Below are 21,028 nucleotides of genomic sequence, written 5' to 3'. Positions count from 1 at the left end.
TGTAATCCCAGCATTTTTGGAGGCTGAGGTGGGCAATCGCTTGAGCACAAGTTCGAGACCAGCCTTAGCAACATAGTGATACCCCATTTCTATTAAAAAAAAATACAAAAATTAGCTACATGTGGTGGTGACATGCGCCTGCAGCCCCAGCTACATAGGGGCTGAGGGGCAGGGATCACTTGAGCCCAGGAGATCAAGGATGCACTCAGATTGATTGTGCCACTGCACTATAGCTAGGGTGACAGAGTGGAAAGAAGAAAGACCAGAAAAGAAAAGAGGGGAAGGAAGGAGACAGAGAAGAGGGAGGTAGGGAAGGAAGGAAGGCCTGCCGGCCAATCTGGGCCTTCATCACCAGGGAAAGTGGCCAAAGAGCGAATGTGGAGGTCTCAAGAGATGCCCCGTGTGCCCGCTCACAAAAAATCATTTCCTGGAGCAGGGCAGAGCATCCCCTTCCACTGCTACTGTCCTTGAGAAAGGAAGGGGTCCAGACGCAGATGACTTTCAGCCCCTATTTGAAAAAAGGGAAAGATTGCCCCTGCAAGAGCAGCTGGCACTGCGGGCTAGGGTTAAATGGCAGCATCTGCTGGCCTCCACTGGTGGCCTTCCTGGCACACAAAGGCCTCCTCTGCACTGAGCAGGGGACCCACATGAGCAGCGAAGCCACAAATAACTCTGGGGAGGGCAAGCCCTTTGTAGCTGGTGAATTGTGGACAGAGGTCCAGAGGTGGGAGGGAGGCAACCGGGGGCATCCTGCTGGAGAATGAGATGCCCTCAGGCACCCTGTCCTCCAGCGCTGCTCACAGCAGCCCTCTGCCTCCTCTTTGGCAAGTCCAGAGGTGGTGGTCCTGGAAATCAATCCCCTACTCGATGATCCCGGGAGGGATCTTGGTCTTCTCTGTCTGGTCACGACCTGCCATCGCTCCAGCATTCAGGGCTTTTTGCAGCCCATGTTTTGGAGAATTTTACCTGGAATTAGCCCAAGAGTTTCCTAGGAACTGCTGCATGAACACCAGTGAAGGGCCTCGGCAGGTTGCTTTTTGCCCCCCATGAGCAGAAATGCATGAGCTTATTCCAAAAACAAGGAGGTTACTTGCTGACTCCCCACCCCCAGGCAAAGACATCTGTGTAATCCAGGTGTTTTCCATGGCTCCCTTGCAAGGCAGCTCTGCACAAAGAAAGCCTGCCTCAGAGACACACCTGAGCCTGTCTCTGTGGGACGTGAGGCTCCTTCGCTGTTTGCAAAGGGGCCCTGTATTAGTCCATTTTCGTGCTGCTGATAAAGACATACCTGAGACTGGGCAATTTACAAAAGAAAGAGGTTTAATGGACTTATAGTTCCATGTGGCCAGAGAGGCCTCATAATCATGGTGGAAGGCAAGGAGAAGCAAGTCACATCTTACATGGATGGCAGAAGGCAAAGAGAGAGCTTGTGTGGGGAACCCCCCCCTTAAAAACCACCAGATCTCATGAGACTAATTCACTATCATGAGAACAGCATGGGAAAGACCCCCCCCATGATTTAATCACCTCCCACCAGCTCCCTCCCACAGCACGTGGGAATTCCAGGTGTGGGGACACAGCCAAACTGTATCAGGCCCCCTTTGGAATGCCAGCACCCCCATTTGCCTGTGCACCCTCCAACTTGGACTAGTTAGCTCCAAAGAGTGGACATGAGAGAAAAGGAGGGAAAGGAGAATTCAGCCTGTCGAGCCCCTTCTGTGAGTATGTGTCTGTCCTGGTGCCATGCGTGTGACACATGCCTTGTCACAGAAGGGCACCCAGCACACTTTCCCTACCCTGGGGACCACCCATACCCCTCTGGCAGAGGAGTAACCTCAGGATGAAGCCGACTCCACCAAGCTCCAGTGCAGGCCTGACCCATCAGCCCCGGCAGTCCCCTGGCACCAATGGCAGAGCAGGGGACCCCATCAGAGAGCAGGGACCACAAACGTGCTCCCAGGTGGCTGGAATATGGGAGGATGCAGGCCCTGGGCTTTGGCCATGTCTTGCTCCAACCTGGAACTCGAGACTGAAGCCCACAAGGAGGTGACAAGGACCAGAGAGGGAGGCTAAGCCCCACTTGCAGTTACCAGATCTGAAGTCCTTTCTTTGGCTTCAGACAATTAGGGTTTTTTCTCCTCATCACCTGCAACCCAGAGAACCAGAATAGATACAGCCCCTCTGCCAGATAAGGAAACCGAAGCTCGGAAGGACCAGGCAATGCAGTCAGGTTCATGCCACTGTTTACCTGCAGAGCTGAGGTTAAACCTGGAACTCAGGTCTATCTGCATCTGCCTGGAATAAAGCACTCAGTTCATCAAATCAAAGGCAAAGATTATTATCTAATGAACCAGTAAGAAAGAATTTAAAATGCTTCCAATTAAACTTTAACACAATGCTTTCTTATTATCTATAATTGTATTTAAATTTTATTATGCTTTGGGAGGCCAGTACGGGAGGATCGTTTGAACTCAGGAGTTGGAGGCTATAGTGAACTTGGATCGCACCACTGCACCCCAGCCTGGGCCACAGAGTGAGACCCTGTCTCTTAAAAAAAATTACTTAAAAAATTCTTATAGGCTTAGAAGGGTTTTTTTTTTCATCCTAATTTCCTTCATTATACATACAGAAAAAGGGAAAGCATAAGTAAAATAAGTTTGTCTCTGTTATTTCTCTTTTTTTTTTTTTTTTGGAGAGAGTCTTGCTCTGTTGCCCAGACTGGAGTGAGTGGCGTGATCTCAGCTCACTGCAACCTCCACCTTCCAGGTTCAAGTGATTCTCCTGCCTCAGCCTCCCCAGTAGCTGGGAATACAGACACATGCCACTATGCTGGCCAATTTTTGTATTTTTAGTAGAGAGGGGGTTTCTCCATGTTGGCTAGGCTGGTCTCAAACTCCTGACCTCCAGTGATCCACCTGCCTCAGCCTCCCAAAGTGCCTGGATTACAGGTGCCACCGCACCCATCTGGTCTCTCTTACTTCTGGATGTCCTCACCATCAGAGCCCTTGTCACCTGAGCCCCCCGACTCATGGCGCTGATGTCCCTGAGCCCATGCAGCGTCATCCTCTGGGTCATCAGGAGCCATGACATGGGCGCTCCTGCTAAGAGGGCCTACTGCTATGTCTTCCAAGCTGCTGATGCCCATTCCAAGTCTGAAGAATGCTGGCATTTTCTAGAAGTTGAGGGAGGGTCTTCTGCAACAACAAGAACCTCTACTCCTTCCTCAGTTGGTCCGTACATGGTTTGTAGACTGGGGTGTCAAGGCTGCAGCTGTCCACACGGCACCAGGAATAACCACCACGTTCACACGTGATTAGAGCTGACATGGTTTTTTTAATTCACATGTGAGCAGACAGAGGCAACTGCAGCCCGAATGCCACACTCACTGTCAGATGCGTCCTGATTCAGAGACGCTGGGGTGGGAGAGGGTGTGTGTCAGATTCGATAAAACAGATCAGAACATACACCCCATCTGGAGTTTGCAAAGCACTTACTCATTCATTAGCTATCTCATTCGATTCCGAACACATCTGTGAAAAGTATTTTTATCTGCATTTTACTGCAGGGATCAGTGATCCAGAAGATATGCATTCCCCGGCCACATAGCTACGGCGTGGCAGGACCGAGATCCAGACTCAAGCTTTCTGCCTCCAGAGCCGACGTTCTGTTTAAAATCAGGGAAATTTCAAGGTGGACGTGAGAAAGTTGGTGGCTTTAAAATGCTACTTTAAAAAATACCTGTTGTCAGGATCTTGAGGGGACCCAAACCACATCACCCTTCTTCCCACCCAAGTTCTAAACTGAGTAAGAAATGAGACAAATGCGCCTGCAGATGGAGAACCAAAGTCTGTTGTCAAGAGAGAGCCAGGCGGGCTCCTGCCCCAGAGCAGACCAAATGGAGGCTGAGCTGGCCAGGCAGACACACTCTCCACCCACTGCCTCGCCCTGATCCAGCTGAGGAGACGAGGAAGAGAGGGTTCCCTTCAGCACACAGCCTGGTATAGTTTGACTGATTCCAATTGACAAGGGTGAACCATGGGCTGTCACTCACCAGGAGGTTCCCTCTGCTACTGAGGAGAGGAGGGAGGGCCAGGGGCCCCATGGGTGTCCTTCACTGGGAGAGAACACTAGGAGTGGGCAGTGAACACCCTACCCACCCCCACCCAGGGGCTCTTGGTTCTAGGGCTATGAGAAGTCTTCATCTCAGGAGAGCTTCTCTCCTGTTTGCTGGGAACGCTGCCCGTGGCATTAGGATGCCACAGAGATGATACCCAGAGCTGCTGTGAAGTCAGGGAGGCTCAGAGAAAGGAGGAGCTGAGCTGCTTTGCACAGCGATTGTCCCGCAGCCCAGTCCAGATTCACTCAAGAAAGCGGTCAATCACTCTAGGGACTTCAGGAAAGGAGGCTCCATAAGGAATGAGAGTTTTTACAACAGTAGGGGTGGCTGGGGATAGGAGGTCTGGGGTGAGGGGGATCACTAACTCGTCCACCTGAAACCTGGGAGCAGGGGGGAAACCAGAGCTTTGGGGGAGTCCCAGGAACCGAGGCCACCTGCATTTAGCCCCTGACACCACACTGGGCACTGGTGCTAGGGAGATTCAGCAGAGCACTGGGTCTGCTGCAGCCACTGCATCAGCAAAGCCATGAAGTGTGACCGCCCTCACGGTGGCCAGCAGGACCCCCCACATCCCAGCTCTGCATCAGCAAAGCCATGGAGTGTGACTGCCCTCATGGTGGCCAGCAGGACCCCCCACATCCCAGCTCTGCATCAGCAAAGCCATGGAGTGTGACCGCCCTCACGGTGGCCAGCAGGACCCCCCACATCCCAGCTCTGCATCAGCAAAGCCATGGAGTGTGACCACCCTCACGGTGGCCAGCAGGACCCCCCACATCTCAGCTCTGCATCAGCAAAACCATTGAGTGTGACAGCCCTCACGGTGGCCACCAGGACCCCCCACATCTCAATTCTGCATCAGCAAAGCCATGGAGTGTGACTGCCCTCACAGTGGCCACCAGGACCCTCCACATCTCAGCTCTGCATCAGCAAAGCCATGGAGTGTGACAGCCCTCACAGTGGCCACCAGGACCCCCCCACATCTCAGCTCTGCATCAGCAAAACCATTGAGTGTGACCGCCCTCACGGTGGCCACCAGGACCCCCCCACACATCCCAGCTCTGCTTCTCCCTTCCCACATCTCACATGCATTCAGCGTCTGCCACCCCCACCCCCACCCCCCAAGGTAGGTTCTGGGACACATAGCTCCCAGCCATGGCAGAGATGGAGAGCTGACAGAAGACACTCCAGCCCTCTGGCTGTAGTGACAGAGACGCAGGTGTCGGAATGCTCGGGATGGAGGGGTGGTCCAGCTGTGGGGACTGGGAGGGGTCACTAGCTGGGGATGTGGACAGAAATCCCATGGAGGGCCTGGGTGGAGGAGGGACCCATGACTGTGCAGAATGGTGGGAGTCACAGTTCCTCTGGAATGTCTTCCCTTTCTGGGGCATGTAGGAGTCAAGGGAGGCCTGTGGCCATCGTAGAGCCAGGCAGAGTGTTGGGAACGCCGAGGGAGGACACTGACATGGCCAACCAGAGCAGGGCTGAGGGCCACAGCCAGAGCTGCACTGGGGAAACTGTAAGCCCCCGGGGTCAGACAAAGGAGGAGGACGAGAGTCCCAGAAGATAGGCATGGGGTTCCAGAGGACGCGTTAGTTACTAAAGGAAGGTTTTCCTGGGGACAGCGAGGCCATGGTGACACAGCTGTCACTGACATGGTCCAAGGACCCAAACACTCCAGCAAACGGCAAGGTCAACACCCACGCTCAGCCACATTCCTGGATGTCACCACGTAGGGCTCCCTCAAGCCCTCAGTGGCTGCAGGGGCCATAGGTTTTGGCTGATTCTCGCATCCTGTGACATCCCTGTGGGCAGCCTCATCACTGCACTCGTGCATGGATCCCTGGCTTTCCCGCCAGAGATGGTTTCCCATCAGGATGCTGAGAGACGCAGCCCTGCCTCAGCACTGCCAGCCCCTCCTTCGCCCTTGGTGTGGTCTCAGATGCTGGGACCAACCTCAATGTGGGTTTGCTGTTCATTTCCATCTCCCCGGTGAGACCCCTGCCTTCACGAGGCATTCAGGCAGCCACATTCACTGCTGTGATCCCCAGTCTACCTCAATACCAGCACACAATAGATACTCAATAAAAACTTGATGAACATGCCAGGCACGGTGGCTCACACCTATAATCCCAGCGCTTTAGGAGGCCAAGGTGGGCAGATCACTTGAGTTTGAGACAGCCTGGCCAACATGGCAAAACCCCATCCCAACCAAAAATATTAAAAATTAACCAGGTGTGTTGGTGTGTGCTTATAATTCCAGCTACTTGGGAGGCTGAGGCAGGAGAACCCGGGAGGCGGAGGTTGCAGCGAGCTGAGATTTGTGCTACTGCACTCCAGCCTGGGCAACAGAGTGAGACTCCATCTCAAAAAAAAAAACCGACTTGATGAACAGATGGATCAACAATACCTCAGGTGGTTTCCACGCCAAGCCTGTCCAAATACCGCACAAGAGAACCTCCCGGCTTCATTAACATCAGGTTTACCTGATGGCAACATCAGCCAAACCTAATGTGGATACAATTTTACTTTCAGGCCTAAATGGGAGGAGGGGGAAGCATTATCATCTGCCAGTGTCTTTCAAATGCTTGGAAGAGGGGAAGCATTATCATCTGCCAGTGTCTTTCAAATGCTTGGAAGAGGGGAAGCATTATCATCTGTCAGTGTCTTTCAAATGCTTGGAAGAGAGAGGGCGACCTGGGGACCTGGGCTTGGCCTGCAGGGTGTCCCTGGGAGGAGGTGTCCCTACCAGGTCACCAGAAAGAGGAGGGGATTACAGCACCCCCTGAGTCCAGAGGACCCCAGAAAGTGTATCCAGCTGCCCTCCCATACCGATCCATGGGTCCCGCCCAGACACCAAAAGGCCGTGTCCTTTAAAGTTACCAGTTGGACCGAGCCTGGAGGCTTGAAGGTCAGAGGTCAGGAGTCAGCACAGTTAAGGCCAGACGGGAGGTTGTATCCAACTCCAAAGAGATGGGGTGACCCCCACATTGCCTCCTGTAGCCCCCAGGCTGCTTCCCACAGAGCAAGGTCCAACTGGGGTCACTGAGCCCCCAGTGCCATGAGATGGCAGAGGCATAAGCAGAAGGCCACACAGGGTCTGGTCGCCAGAGAAACCCACTCCCATGAGGTCAGAGGCAGGTTCAAGGAGTAGGCCTGAGACAGGACCAGAAATGTGCTGGACTGTGAAGGGCAGCAGCTCCGACCTGGGTGTCAGAGCTGGGCGGCACCGAAACCCACGTCTGCCTCCAAGAGCAAGAGCCTGCCTCTGCCCAGCCTGCCTCTGCCCAGCCTCCCCTTCACCTCTCCTGGTTCCAGCCCACAGAGCTGGGGAGAGCTGTGGCAGGAACACAGCAGAAGCAGCCAGCCAGCATGTGGCCCACACATCTCGGGGCTCAGCAGGTGGCATGGCTGTGACTGTGAGGTGGCCTGGGTGTGGCCAAGCTGTGTGGATGACCTGCACCTAGGCAGGCTGAGGCTCTGCTCCCGGGAGATGAGGCAGCAGACAGGCAGTCTGCTTGAGGGGAGCCCAGATGCCTGCCCGGGCTGGGCCCCTCAGCCAGCCCAGGTCAGGCCAGCATCATGTGCCCCTGGAAGCCACGGCTCTGCTCCCGTGGGCTTGGCTGTGCCCACTAGATGCCAGGCCCTGGCAGCCCGAGGTAGCAGCTCCCTGGACAAGGAACAACCACGCTTGCATCTGCTTGCATTGGCTGTGGGGTCGCAGTGATCTGTCTGACCCATGGCCAGCAGCTGGCCCTGAGGAGAGTGGGGCCTTCAGGATGGCACTCCCAGGCCTCCTTTGCGTAGAGTCTGCCGGCCACCAGACCTTCACGTGCCATCTCTCCTCACAGGTCCTGTGGCATTGCAGCTGCTGAAAACCTCAGCCCTGGCTCAGGACGGACAGGAGGAGCACCCACGCAGGCTTCATTCTGCTCCCGGCACTGGCGCTCTCCAGAAGGCGGAGCTGGGGGGACCTGCTGGGGGGACCTGCTGGCTGCACCGGTTTCATTCCCTCTCCCCTTCCCTGCCCTGAAGGCTTGGCGATAAAGGTCCAAAGTGCAAGCCCAGAGGGCGGCTGGAAACCCCCCAGCCCCAGCGTTTGTGGGAACCACCCATGTCAAACCAAGACTGGCCTCTTGGGAGAGCTCCAAGGCACACATCCTCATCCTCAGAAACCCCGGGACTGTCAGCCCCTCCCCAGGCCTCCCAAACACGCGGCCACAGCAAGACAAACCTGGCCAGTGGTGCCCACTCTTCCTGCTGGACTGGAGGTCGGGGGCAGGGGGGCTCATGCCCAGAAGCAAAGGCCCCAAAGCAGAGCCAGGGGCAAGGCTGGAGACAACGGAAGAGAAAGGAGATGCTGGGGTGTGGGGAGGATGAAAAGGATTTGGAAGAGCAAATAGGGGAGGGAATGGGGGCCAAGAGAAGAACGCAGCCCTCCCCACCAAGGGAGACAGATGGGCAAGGCCAAGACCCAGCCCTGAGGTGGGTTCCAGGCTCAGTTCAGGGCCTGAACTGTTGTGGGCCTCAGTATCCCCATCTGCAAATGAGGGATTCGGACCCATTCGTCCCAGAGCTTCCTCCAACACCATTAACTGGTGACTCTGCAAGAGATGAAGTGATTTCTAGAAAACGTGCCTGGGAGGGTGGGTCAGGAGGAAGGAGAGAGCCGGATGAACCTCGGCCCGAACTCCAAGTCCTGCTGGGCCTCCTGGGTCTCAGTGGGTTAAGGCCAGTATGAACTCGGGGATCTGCAGCTCGGCTCACCCCATGGGAAGGTCCCTGTGGGTAGGAGCGGCCTAAAAAACTCGGCAGAAGGGCTGGGCTCCCGAAAACAGCTAGGGGAGGGTCCCTCTGGGCAGCAAAGACTGCGTGAAGGAAAAGACCAGCAAAGTGGGCAGGGGGGAGGCAGAGGTGGGAGCAAAGCCTCAACACAGCACCCACCACCCTGAAATCCCCTCGCCAGCTCAGAACCTGCCAGGAGGGCCCGGGAGGGAGCGGCGGTGACTGGGATTCATGCTGTTGACAGGGGCTCAGCCCGCAGCCCCTCCCTGAGCCCAGCGGAAGCAGTTGCCACTTCTCACAAACACGTTCCTAATTCAGTGATTTCCCTCCCTGCTGCTTGCCAAGGTGTTGGATACCTGAGAAGCCAAAGATTCACATTCTCCACTGAGGCAGCTGCCGCCCCCATCCCAGCCTGCGCAGAACACTCTGAAGGCCTTCAGTGAACAACGGAGCTGTGTGGTTCTGGGCCCCGCCTGCCGCCGGGGACCACCCAGGTACCCTTCCCGAGAGCCATCCTGGGAACCAAGAGTGACGGCCGGCAGCGGCGGCCCAGGAAAGGCCAGCGAGACGGCAACACCTGCAGCACAGGCTCCATTCCCCTGTCTCATCCTGCCCCCTGGCGTCAGGACCGAAGACACTAGGGCTGGCTCCTACCTATGAAGGCCAAGGGTGGCTCTCCAGGTGGCTGTCCCGCACTCAACACAGGTCTACACCAGCCCTCCTGGGGGAAGGGTGCCCTGCAGAAACCCACATGGCCATGAAGCGGGGGAGTCCAGGTCTAGCTCAGCCTCGGCACATCCTGGCTGTGTGATCCTGAGCAAGATGTGTCCCCTCCCTGCACCTCCACCTCCGCAGGTGTCAACAGTGGGCAATGAAAGAACTCATCTGTCTCACAGGGTTGCCCTGAGAATCATGAGATGATCTGGGGAAGAGGATCCGTGCCAGGCCCAAGGTGGGGCCTCCTCAAAACATGCAGCCCTCAGGGGGCTAGGCCACCGGTGGGTCCTCAGCACCACCCACGGCGTGGCCACCCAGCCAGGGCCCCTCCTCTCCCAGAATGCCCGCCTCCCCACTGGTGCAGGTAGACAGCCTGCTCTCTGTGCAGGTGGGAGCCTGCTACTGCTAGAACTTGGGGTGGCTAGGCTGGGGCGCCGCACGGCTTCCGAGCACAGGCATCCTGTGTCTCTGTCATTCTCAAGAGACTCTCTGGGACCCAGTGCCTGGCTCAGGAGAGAACTGGAAACTCTGGGCGTGGACCAAGGAGCTCAAAGGCAGCCCTGCTGTTTCAGGAAATCGAATGTCCCTGATGCTGGGCATCCTGGCAGCAGAATTTTAAAAGCCACTAATAGCAAAAGCCCCACTGGGAACGTGACGCTGAACATCTCACTGGATGCAACGCCCTACCCCATGGGTGCCGATCACCGCAGACGCAGGTGCTACGGGCACTAAAGCATTTACACTCCACGGACCTTAAAATACTTGACTTTTTTTAGACCCCAGGAAGAAATGAATAACAACATCTCGGGGGAGGGTAGCTCATTTTCACTGAGCCTCTGGTCTGGAGAACAGTCCGGGTCAAACTGGGTCCAGCCAAGAGAGGGACCTCACCCTGGTTCCTATGGTTGTGAGGAGGGACGAGGCCTTCACAGCCTGGGGACCCGTTCTCCTCACCCAATGACAGGGCAGGAGTCACTTTAAAGCACCATGGTGCACACCCCCTGGGCTGCAACAGGCCGTGCTCTGCGCCATGCAAACATTAAACAGCATCATCTGCATGCTTCTCTGCAGGAAGGCTGCAACCCCTTAGCAGTTGGATCAGAAATTTTTTAGTAAATTAAAAAATTATTCAAAAGAACCTTTCTCTCTCGCTGAGAAAAATGCAGGGTGCCTCCTTTTTCCTGACAGGAAAAATGCTCTGGAAAATCATTCCCTTTGTAATCGGGTACACACAATAGGCATTAGTTCTAGGGAATTTCAACAGAAATCAGAAATAAAAAGAGATAAGAAAGTTCCAAGCAGCCTCCGAAAAGGGGTGTTCCGGACCCACTGGGGAGACACGCTACTCCCTTTTCTCCTGGCTTCACTTGTGCATGTGGGCAGGAAGGTTTGCTGTAAAGGACGTAATCCTGCCCCAAACAGGCCTGGCCTTTGTCCTCAACCTCTGGGAACTGGCCTCCACAATGTCCTGCTTGACAGGAGTCACTGTTTGCCCAGGGCCTTGGGTCATACCCAAGAGTCCAGTGATGTGACAGGGTGGGGTCAGCCACCGAGATGCTGTCAGAGTGGGACTGGCCATGTCAGAAAGACCAGCCATGTAGCCGAGGGTGGGGGACGGAAGCCACATGGCATCAATCGGCCCAGGGACAGGGGCTGACCACTCAGGTGGTCACTCCATCAGCCAAGCCATATAGCAGAGCCCTAATGAGAACCTGGACCCTGCAGGTTGAGGCTGGCCCTCACTCATGCCACCACATCAACGCAGGAGAGTCACGAGTCCCAGTCCCGCAGGGAGGGGCAGCAGGAGCTCCACCTGGGGGACTTTCCTTGGACTCTGCCCACCGCCTCCCCTCCTCTGGCCGATCCTAATCTGTATCCTTTCCCAGTAAGGAACTGATATATTAAGACTGCTCCCACACAGGCACACCGGCTCCCCTCTGGCTTCTGCCATGACTGGAGGCTTCCTGAGGCCTCGAGGAAGCCAACTACACCTCTTTCCTTCATAAATTACCCAGACTTGAGCATTTCTTCACAGCAATTCAAGAATGGTCTAACACAGAAACCATAACTGAGTGTAACAGCTTTCAGGGCATTCTAGGAGTCCTTCCAGTGAATCACTGAACCTGAGTGGCCTTGAGCACCTGAACTTGATTGGTACCAGTGTGAGGCCTTGTGTGGACTGTGTCCCTGACCTTTGTAATTGGCCTGAACTCCTACTATGTGTACATGTGTGGGGGGTATGTGTGTGTGTTCGTGTGTGTGTGTCTGTGTGTGTGAGAGAGAGAGAGAGAGAGAATTCTCGATCGGGTATAAATCTATTTTCTGGAATACTAAAGTGTGTCATCTTGGAACTGACAAATCTAAGGGAAAATTATCCCCACCTTTTGCCTCTAAATTCATGCAACTGAATTAGCTTGAGAACGTCCAAGAATTCCAGACAGTTCAGCCTCAAAATTCAAGACAAGACAGACACCTTGTTTACTGCTCTGGGCCCACAAGCCACCACCCCCACAAACTCAAAGACATGCGTGTAGACCAGATAACCACACGGGCCAGCCTCCATTCTGTGCCCAGACTTTGAGGATAGAGCCAGGCAGGAAGGGAACTTCGCCAGAACAGAGGAGGGGGGCCATTGCATGAGGAGGCCTGGGGGTCCAGGGAGCAGGCCAGCCCCGTGAGGCCCCCACCTGAGAAGCGAAGGATCAGCTCACACCTATCAGCTGCTGCGAGTGGGCACAGGTGACCCTGGTTTGGCACCGAGGTTTGCGGATGCTGCCACTCATGCAACACTCAGCTGCCTCAGAACACACTGACCTGAATCTGTTCTGCATTCCTAGGAAGCATCATGACAGGGAAGTCACAGCCAAAGGGACCTCGGGAGGCAAGTGCACTTCCAGGAAACTGGGGAATCCTTCACCCAGCAGTGAAGCGGGCCTGGGTGAGCAGAGACCGCCCATTGGCCATTCTGCTCCCAAGGCCCACGAGCAGGGCAGATCCCGCCTGACCAAAGCGGATCTTCTCTGAAACAAATGCCACCATCACACACACAGACGCCACTGACACAGTCTCTACCATCCTGCATCCGTAAAAGTGGGATGATGCCTATTCACAGCTGGCATTCCAGTACCTGAGGCACTTAGGCGGGAAGGCCCGCCAGCCCTGCCCTGCCTTCCCACACTTGCTCTTTCCCGCATCTTCCCATGGCCTTTGCTGCCCCTTCAGGGCCCTTGTGTCCTTTACCGACAGCTGTCGAGGACACAGCACTCCATGACATCTCTGTAGCTCAGATGAAACCTGTTTGATTTGAAAGCTGATGATTTTAGCTCCCAGAGGCCACACATGGGAACCGACTTGGACGTGAAGTCAGTCGTTCCCAGTCCTGCCTGGATCCGTGTCCTGACAAAATGTGACACCCATGAGAACCGGGCAGGGGCCCACAGTGTCTCCTCCTGGCTGGCCTTGACCTGTGTCTGTGGCAGTTGAGGATGGATGCTTGGGTTTCAAAGAAGGCAACTGAACAAGCACAGCCACCCAGAGATGCTGTGAGGCAGGGGGTTCAGAACCCCGTAGTCTCTGCCCTGGGTGCAGACAGTTCTTCAGGAACTCCTCATCCTGCACACGGCCTGAGCACGGCCAGGCAACAGAGGGAAAACCAGCAGCCCGTCAATGACCAGGACGTTTGCAGGAAAACCCATTTATCTGGAGACTGTCCCTGCCATGCCCCTGATGTTTGACCCAGTGAGACCACAGGGTGCTGGGCAAGGAGCACCTGAGAGCCGGAGGCAGATGAAGATCTGCAGGAGGGACCTGTCCACATGCCGTTCCCAGCCTGAACCTCACAGCCGTCAGCACAGTCTGCGGCCAGTTTCCGCCGCCAGCAGCCCCTGCATGAAGAATAGGGAGCTCTCAAAATAGGACTTTTCATCCTGCTGTTTTTCTTTCTGACTGCCCAAAGTTTCTCATAAAATGGCAATTTTTTTTTCATCTAGCTGGACATTTAGCCTTTCCCAGGCTTTGCAAATCCCAGGCCTTTTCTTCAAAGGACACTGAGCATGATCCCACGGGAGGCCATCAGCGAGACGCAGTATGACCACCTCTTGGAGCTTGTGCTGGATGACGTTGGCGCTCATGATCGAATGTCGCCCGCAGTGTGCAGTTTCACTGATACCTAATAGAGTGTGTTCTTCACGTAGTCAGGGCAAGCGGAGACTATGGGGTTCCCGAGGTTCCCCTGTCCTGCAGCCCCTCTCTGCAGCTGTGTGCATGCACTGTGACTCCCGATGGAGGGCGCAAGCTCCACCCTGGCGGGAGCCACACCCACAGCACCCAGGGCCCTGCCTGTGTGCTGCCTGCAGTGCTCTTAATGACGAATAAGCAGAGAGCCCAGGAAACGTTTGAGGAATGGAACCAGCGGACTCCTGCAGGAGGTCAGTCCTGGCTTCCGCTGGTGTCTCTCCATGGGGACTGCGTCGGTGGGAAGCAGAGGTGCACATTCTCCTACCCAGACCTCCACACCCTGCCACACACAGGGACTGTGAGCTGCCATCAATGAGAACAGAAACACAATTCGATTTTCAGAACACACACAGCTAGGTGTTGATTAAAAAACAAGCCAAGCCTGGGCGTGGTGGCTCATGCCTGTAATCCCAGTGCTTTGGGAGGCCAAGGTGGGCAGATCAAGAGGTCACGAGTTTGAGACCAGCCCAACCAACATGGTGAAACCCTGTCTCTACTAAAAATACAAAAAATTAGCCAGGCGTGGTGGCAGGCTCCTGCAATCCCAGCTACTCAGAAGGCTGAGGCAGGAGAATTGCCTCAGCAATTGGAAGTGGAGGTCGAAGTGAGCTGAGATTGCACCACTACACTTCAGCCTGGGCAACAGAGCAAGACACTCAAAAGAAAAAAAAATGCCAAAAACTAAAAGACAAGTGAACCAGAAAGAACAAAACAAAATCACAATATTGAGAAACTTTAAGGAATGCTCACATTTCCTGGCAAGGGGGCAGAGAGGGGCCAGGGCTGGGCAATGAGCCTGGGAAGAAATGGCCAGGCCGGGCTGACCGAGCCAGGTCAGGCCATGGGTCATGACCTTCAGCGACCACCAACATGCTGGGCTGGGCAGGCGCCATGGACCCACTGCTGCCTCCTGACCCCAGCATGTTGTAGGGTGTCTGAAGCCAAAAATGCGCTACTCTACTCAAACAGCGTCATGTCACAGACGATCAACCAGTCTACTAAGTGGGCTACCAGAGCGTCATGATGCTCAGCCCCTGCTGGGAACCCCAAGGGGCAGGCGCTGGGCCCTTCCATCCCACCTCCTTTGCAGGGTCCAGCTCTACAGGGTCCTGTGAGCCCCTCTCTACTGGTGTGGAGACCAGCAGAGACAGAAAAGAGAGTATGGGCCCAGGGATCCGCTGCCAACCAAAGCCCGGAGTCCAGCAGTGGCCCCAAGTGTCCGCATGCTCTGACTTTTATTGAGTACAAAGCTGGGGGCAGGGGAGGTAGGGCGTGGCACTGGTGGTCAGTGATAGGGTCAAGTATACCACGTGTCATATAGGCAGGGGTCCAAGGCTTTCTAGTAGCCCAGACGAGGTAAGGAGCATAAGGCATCAGCACTTTTCCATACTCGTCAAGAAAGAACAAAGACATTAAGGTTTCTATTACTTTTACTGATTATCCCTTCAAGAAAAAAGGAACCAGGTGCAGAAGCGGAACATGAAAGTGAACATGGAACATGACCAATGAAGCACAGCATCACAGCGACAACTAAGCCCCTGGACGTCTGCCTCCCTGACAGCCGCCAGGCCCACCACAAAAGCTTGGAGGAGCAGAGTTTTGTCCTAACTCCTCCGCGGAAGGGGCCATCTCTGACACTTCCTTCCGCAGCTTGCAAAACAGCAGGTGCTTTCCCAGCGCTGGCGCTGCGGCATAGCCAAGGCGCCCTCCAGCAGCCCTTCAAGGGAATGGCAGAGGGCTTTAGGGTCATTCCTTTCACAGTGTCACCCCAGGTTCACACTTCGTGACCTGAGAGGCATTAGCAAAAGAACTAAGATCACCTAAGGATAACTGAGATCACCTATGAATCAATAAGATCACCTATGAATCACTAAGATCACCTATGGATAACGAAGATCACCTATGAATAACCACTATGGTTATATCTCTAGTTATTTTCTTCTTCATTATTTATACGGGAATAGGCTCAGCCTTCTGACTCCCACCTCCGCACTCATGGGGTCTCCCCACACCCTTCCCCATCTCTGCACGGCGCCGACAGTTCCTATGTACCTAACACCTGATTGTGATGCCATCAACTCCAGAAGAGACCCTCTGCCCCAGGCTGCTGGCTTCCTGAAGTTTCTGGGCATTTTCCGACTGCCCCAGTGGAAGCTCAACGAGTCTCTCAGGCACCCTAGCAGTCTCGGAGCCCACACCCTTCTCCCCAGCATCCTTCACTCACAGCAGGACCTGGGCACCATGTGCATGGGGCAGGTCCAGGGCAAGAACTGTGAAACTTTCCAATAGCAGACAGCTGTCTACCATGGGCTTACTTTTCCCCAGCTAAGTCGCGTGGACAGAGAGAATACGAGAGGGTAGGCTACTAAGAAAACATTTGTTTAGGTCAATTCAAAAAGAACATTTTAAGAGTGTGCTGCAAGCTTTTTTCCCCCTCGCCTTCTCCCTCTCTCTGTCCCTCCCTCTCTACCTGTTACCTCTTTCTTTTAAATATAAAGGGCCAGTGTGCAAGAGACAACCTCTCATCATACAGGCCATCTGTCGGCAGGGATGAGATGAGCTCTGGCCTCAGTTAACGAGTCTACCAACTGCTAATCAGCTGAAAATTCTCCTCAACTTTCTCATCAGCCCTACAGTGTTTGTCAAAGGCAAATATTGAGCTGGGGCACAGCAGTGAATCTGTGGTACAGAGTTTCCTCCAGCCGATAGTGCTCAAGTTCTCTGTGTGTGTCTCAGCCCTGGCCAGCCAGCCAGCCAGCCAGTAAATGCCCCTCAGGTATCACCAACACATCCCAGTCTCTGTGACCACAACACGAGCCCTGCCTGCCAGGGACTTTCAGTTCACGTGGAGGGCCAGCCACGTACAGGCCTGTGTAGACTTCACACGCCTGCCACCTTGATGAACCTCACTGTGTTCTGACCTGGCCGAGCAGGCACAGGTAATCAGGAATAAAGAATGGAAGTGGATACCGGGATCCTGGAAGCCATGGCACGGAGGTGGCTTTAGCCAACCCTGGTTTTGTGCTCCTCCAGGGTCTCCTGCAATTCAACATGGCGGCTTGGGGTGGGGCGAGGGAGAGGATTCAAGAATGGCTACCCACCAGGAGGGGTGGCCTGTGCAGACTGGGCTCCACTCACATCCAGCACTAACTAGGAGGCCCTGCCTGTTTCTCCCTGGTGGGCCTGGGTCCTGGAGGATGAGGGAGGGAGAGGGGACCCCAGCCACTTCCTCCCAGGATCCTCGCCCAACACCCCCAGCCCTGTGCTGCTGTCCATGTGGCCTCTCCCCCATGGCTCTCATCACATTGCAAAGGCACAATTCTGTGTGACGATTCCTCCCTGGGCTCCACACCACGTGGCCTCACACCTGGCCGTCCCCAGCACACAGTGGAGCTTGATATGTTGAGTGAATTAGTGGATGTGCCACGCTCTGGAATCAGGCAGGGGGAAGAAATGAGCCAGGCCCACCACAGTGTCCCAGTAGAAGAGTGCAAAATACTATAAAAGCAGTAACCAGATTTAATGTAGGGGGCATCTGGGAAGGGCCCCCTGAGAACAGGAGATTTAAGCTGAGCTGAGGTTTGAGGAATGAATTAGCTGAGCAAAATGTGGGTGGGGGGGCTGGGGAGAGAAGGTTTTCAGGCAGAGGGAAGTGGGAGAGAGGCTTTGCAGTGGTCAGGGGGCTGAGGGGGACAGTGTGGACAGCAGATGGGCGGGGAGCAGGTGCTAGGACTCCATGCATCTGGAGCAGGGAGCAGCAGCAGTGGGTGAGCTCAGGAGACCTTCCACACATTCCTTCAGCAAACAACTGCTGGGCACCCACAGTGTGCCAGGCACCGTGCCAGGACTTACAGGCCACTTTAAGACTGTGGCTCTGGATCCTAGAAGCAGGGGATCACCTCAACAGCCATGAGCCACCCAGGCCAGAAGAAAAGGAGAGGCCAGCCATGGGGCTTCAAAGTCTAGAAATAACAGCAACCGACATCTGATAGGACATGGGCAGGGAGAGAGAGATGTTCAAGAACAGCCTGGGGGTCAGGCCTGAGCAGCTGGGAAGCTGGAAACCATCCTCATCCCAGATCTGGGGGAGGGGACAGAGCACAGTGGTGAAGGGGAGAGCCCTTTGCAACGTTGAAGTCCAGATGGCTCAGAGCCCAGAGCCCCATCAGGCGAGGCCAGGCAGTGAGGTGTTTACGTCCACTGGCACCAACCACAAACCAGACAGTCCAACACCAGCCAAGCCCCAGTGGATGAGAACTTTGAGCTTCCCGGACTCCGAAATGAAACCATGGAACCAAGCTTATTATGAAACCAATCTCTGAGAAAATGGGACGGGCTAGGTGTTTAACAAAGTATCGCTCATTCTCACTTCTTTCTGAACAGCTGGCAGCAATTATATTAAGTTTCCATTTCAAATGGATTTCCTGCCAGTTACACATTTGTCTCCTTCCCTTCTGTACAACATGGGAAATAACATGGGTGAAGTGCAGGGCTGGGAAGAAAGAGGGTGCTATAGCCAGGTAGGAGCCTGTGTGAGTGTGCGCACACCAGGATCACAAGCAACTTCACTCACTGCCGAAAGCAAAACCCCATGTGCAGTCTAATTTCAGGGCTCCACCTAATTACCAAGCGTCACACTCCTAAAGAGAGTGGAGACTGCACAGAGCTCAAGCTGGCAGGATCCTTAAATACTCTCACTTCTCAGGCACTAAAAGGAGGCATCAGCTGCATGTCTCGACTTTGAGTCATTCTCTATGAGCAGGCACGTTGATGCTTCTGGAAGAGCTTATGAATCACACCCTGCTTTGGATCAGTGCACAGAGGGACCCCGAGCAGTCCATGAAGCCACAATGCCATGAAGCTCACTTCTCAACCTTTGTAGTTTAAGTGGAAAACCCAATGCTTCTGACAACACTGTCTGATCTAAACATTCTCACTTGCAAAAAAAATAATAATGATTTTAAAAGGAACTATGACTCACTTATTTGCAAAGCACTGTATGGGTTGCTACATGCACCCTGTGCCCCAGCACCTGGGACCAACCCCGGACTGGGCAGCCACCTGCAAGCAGAGGGGAGGGGCCAGATGTCCTCCACCCCTGACATGGTTTCCACCCGGCACCCCTTGCTTTTTCTTTTTTTCTTTTTTGAGACAGAGTCTCACTCTGTCACCCAGGCTGGAGTGCAGTGACACGATCTCAGCTCACTGCAACAGCCGCCTCTCGGGTTCAAGTGATTCTCCTGCCTCAGCCTCCTGAGTAGCTGGGATTACAGGAATGAACCACCACGCCCGGCTAGTTTTTGTACTTTTAGTAGAGATGTGGTTTCACCATGTTGGTCAGGCTGGTCTCGAACTCCTGACCTCGTGATCCACCTGCCTTGCCCTCCCAAAGTGCTAGGATTACAGGCGTGAGCTACCTCAACCAGCCCCCACACCCTTTTCTTTTCTTTTTTTTTTTTCTTTGAGACTGAGTCTCACTCCATCGCCCAGGCTGGAGTGCTGTGGCACGATCTTGGCTCACTGCAACCTACTTTTAGTAGAGATGTGGTTTCACCATGTTGGCCGGGCTGGTCTCAAACTCCTGACCTCAAATGATCTGCCCACCTCATCCTCCCAACGTGTTGGGATTACAGGTGTGAGCCACAGCACCCAGCCAACTGTTCCATATTTAAGAATTTTAGGCCCTGGCAAGGTGGCTCACGCCTATAATCCCAGCACTTTGGGAGGCCGAGGCGGGTGGATCACGAGGTCAGGAGTTCAAGACCAGCCTGAACATGGTGAAATATGGTGAAACCCTGTCTCTACTAAAAATACAAAAATTAGCCAGGCGTGGTGAGGCACGCCTGTAACCCCAGCTACTCAGAAGGCTGAGGCAGAGAACTGCTTGAACCCAGAGGCGGAGGTTGTAGTGAGCCAAGATGTCGCCACTGCACTCCAGCCTGGGCGACAGCGAGACTCCACATCTCAAAAACACACACACAGACACACACATACAAAATAAAACAAAAGAAAAACAGCGGTCCTCAGCTTTATAAACACCTCCCTTAGCTGATGGAAAGGCCAGGATGTCAAGGGGCAGCCGAGGAGGACACATCAGCAGCCCAGGCCTGATACGGACGAGTCAGATGGAGGAGGCGTGGCCGCTGTGTGTCCGTCAAGACCTGCTAGAGGCATGCCCACTGGAGGAGGCGTGGCCGCTAAGGGTCCACCTCGGCCCCGGGAGAAACGGGGCGGCGGTGGGGTCAGTTCCTGCCTTGCAAGTGAGGGGGGTGAGGTCCAGGCCCCCAGCCCCACGCCGGACCCTGGCCTTCTGGGCCCACCGACAGCCTCTACTAAGGCCCGCGACGTGGGGGATAGCAGAAGCCACTTCCCAGGCGGGCCACTCCAGCCCAAAGCGGCATGTTGCGGGGCAGCACAGGCCTGGGGAATCCCTCGCGCTGTTCAACGCCGCTCACCGGCGCTCAGAAACCAGCGCTCTGCGGCACTGGAGAAACCACTGCCCACCCTCCTACAGGGTCGTGGCCAGGGGCTGGAAGGTGAGGGACCCCTTGTGGACGCCTCTCCCGCCCCTCTCAAACATGGCGGCCACAGGTGCACCAAGGCGTCCCTCACAAACATGGCCGCCCGCCCTCAACCATGGCGGCCAAAGACGCTTCAAAAGGAAGCGCCCCTCACGAACATAGTTGCCCACCCCTCTCAAACATGGCGGCCACAAACGCAAAAAAAGAAGCGCCCCTTACAAACATGGCCGTCTGCCCCCCTCAAATATGGTGGCCAAAGAGGCTTCAAGGGAAACGCCCCTCAAAAACATGGTTGCTCACCCCTCTCAAACATGGCGGCAACAGGTGCACCAAAAGAAGCCCATGAACATGGCCGTCCGCCCCCTTCAAATATAGCATAGACGCTACAAGAAACGGCTCCCTTAAACATAACCTCCCAGCCCTGCCACGGGTGTGGGAAACATGGCGGCTACAGGGCTGCCAACGGACGCGCGCCACACGAACAATGCCGGGCACAGGCCGACTTAGAGCTCCAGCGTCCCATCACTGGCCCAAAGCCTGTGAGCTGCGCGCGCCGCTTACGTAAGCAACAACTGTGGCGTCACATGACAAAGGCGCTGCCCTGTGATTGGCTGTGCTGACGTCGGTGACCGCCGCGGCGCGCTCTGCGGACTCC

The 21,028-nt window shown here is 55.0% G+C and overlaps 1 long non-coding RNA gene across 1 annotated transcript; it reads right to left on the bottom strand.

The window, feature by feature from the left end:
- Nucleotides 1-4,971: 4,971 nt before the first annotated feature.
- On the bottom strand, nt 4,972-9,510 carry LOC118155329 (uncharacterized). Its single transcript, XR_004745684.3, has 3 exons — nt 9,256-9,510; nt 8,349-8,446; nt 4,972-8,088 (listed from the first exon to the last, which is right to left on the bottom strand). It is a non-coding gene; the product is annotated as an uncharacterized LOC118155329 (long non-coding RNA).
- Nucleotides 9,511-21,028: the final 11,518 nt, after the last annotated feature.

Source organism: Callithrix jacchus, chromosome 7 (genome assembly GCF_049354715.1).
Source record: "Callithrix jacchus isolate 240 chromosome 7, calJac240_pri, whole genome shotgun sequence".
Lineage (NCBI taxonomy): Eukaryota > Metazoa > Chordata > Mammalia > Primates > Cebidae > Callithrix > Callithrix jacchus.
Note: the sequence above shows the minus strand (reverse complement) of the source record. Positions and strands in the feature narration are given on the sequence as shown.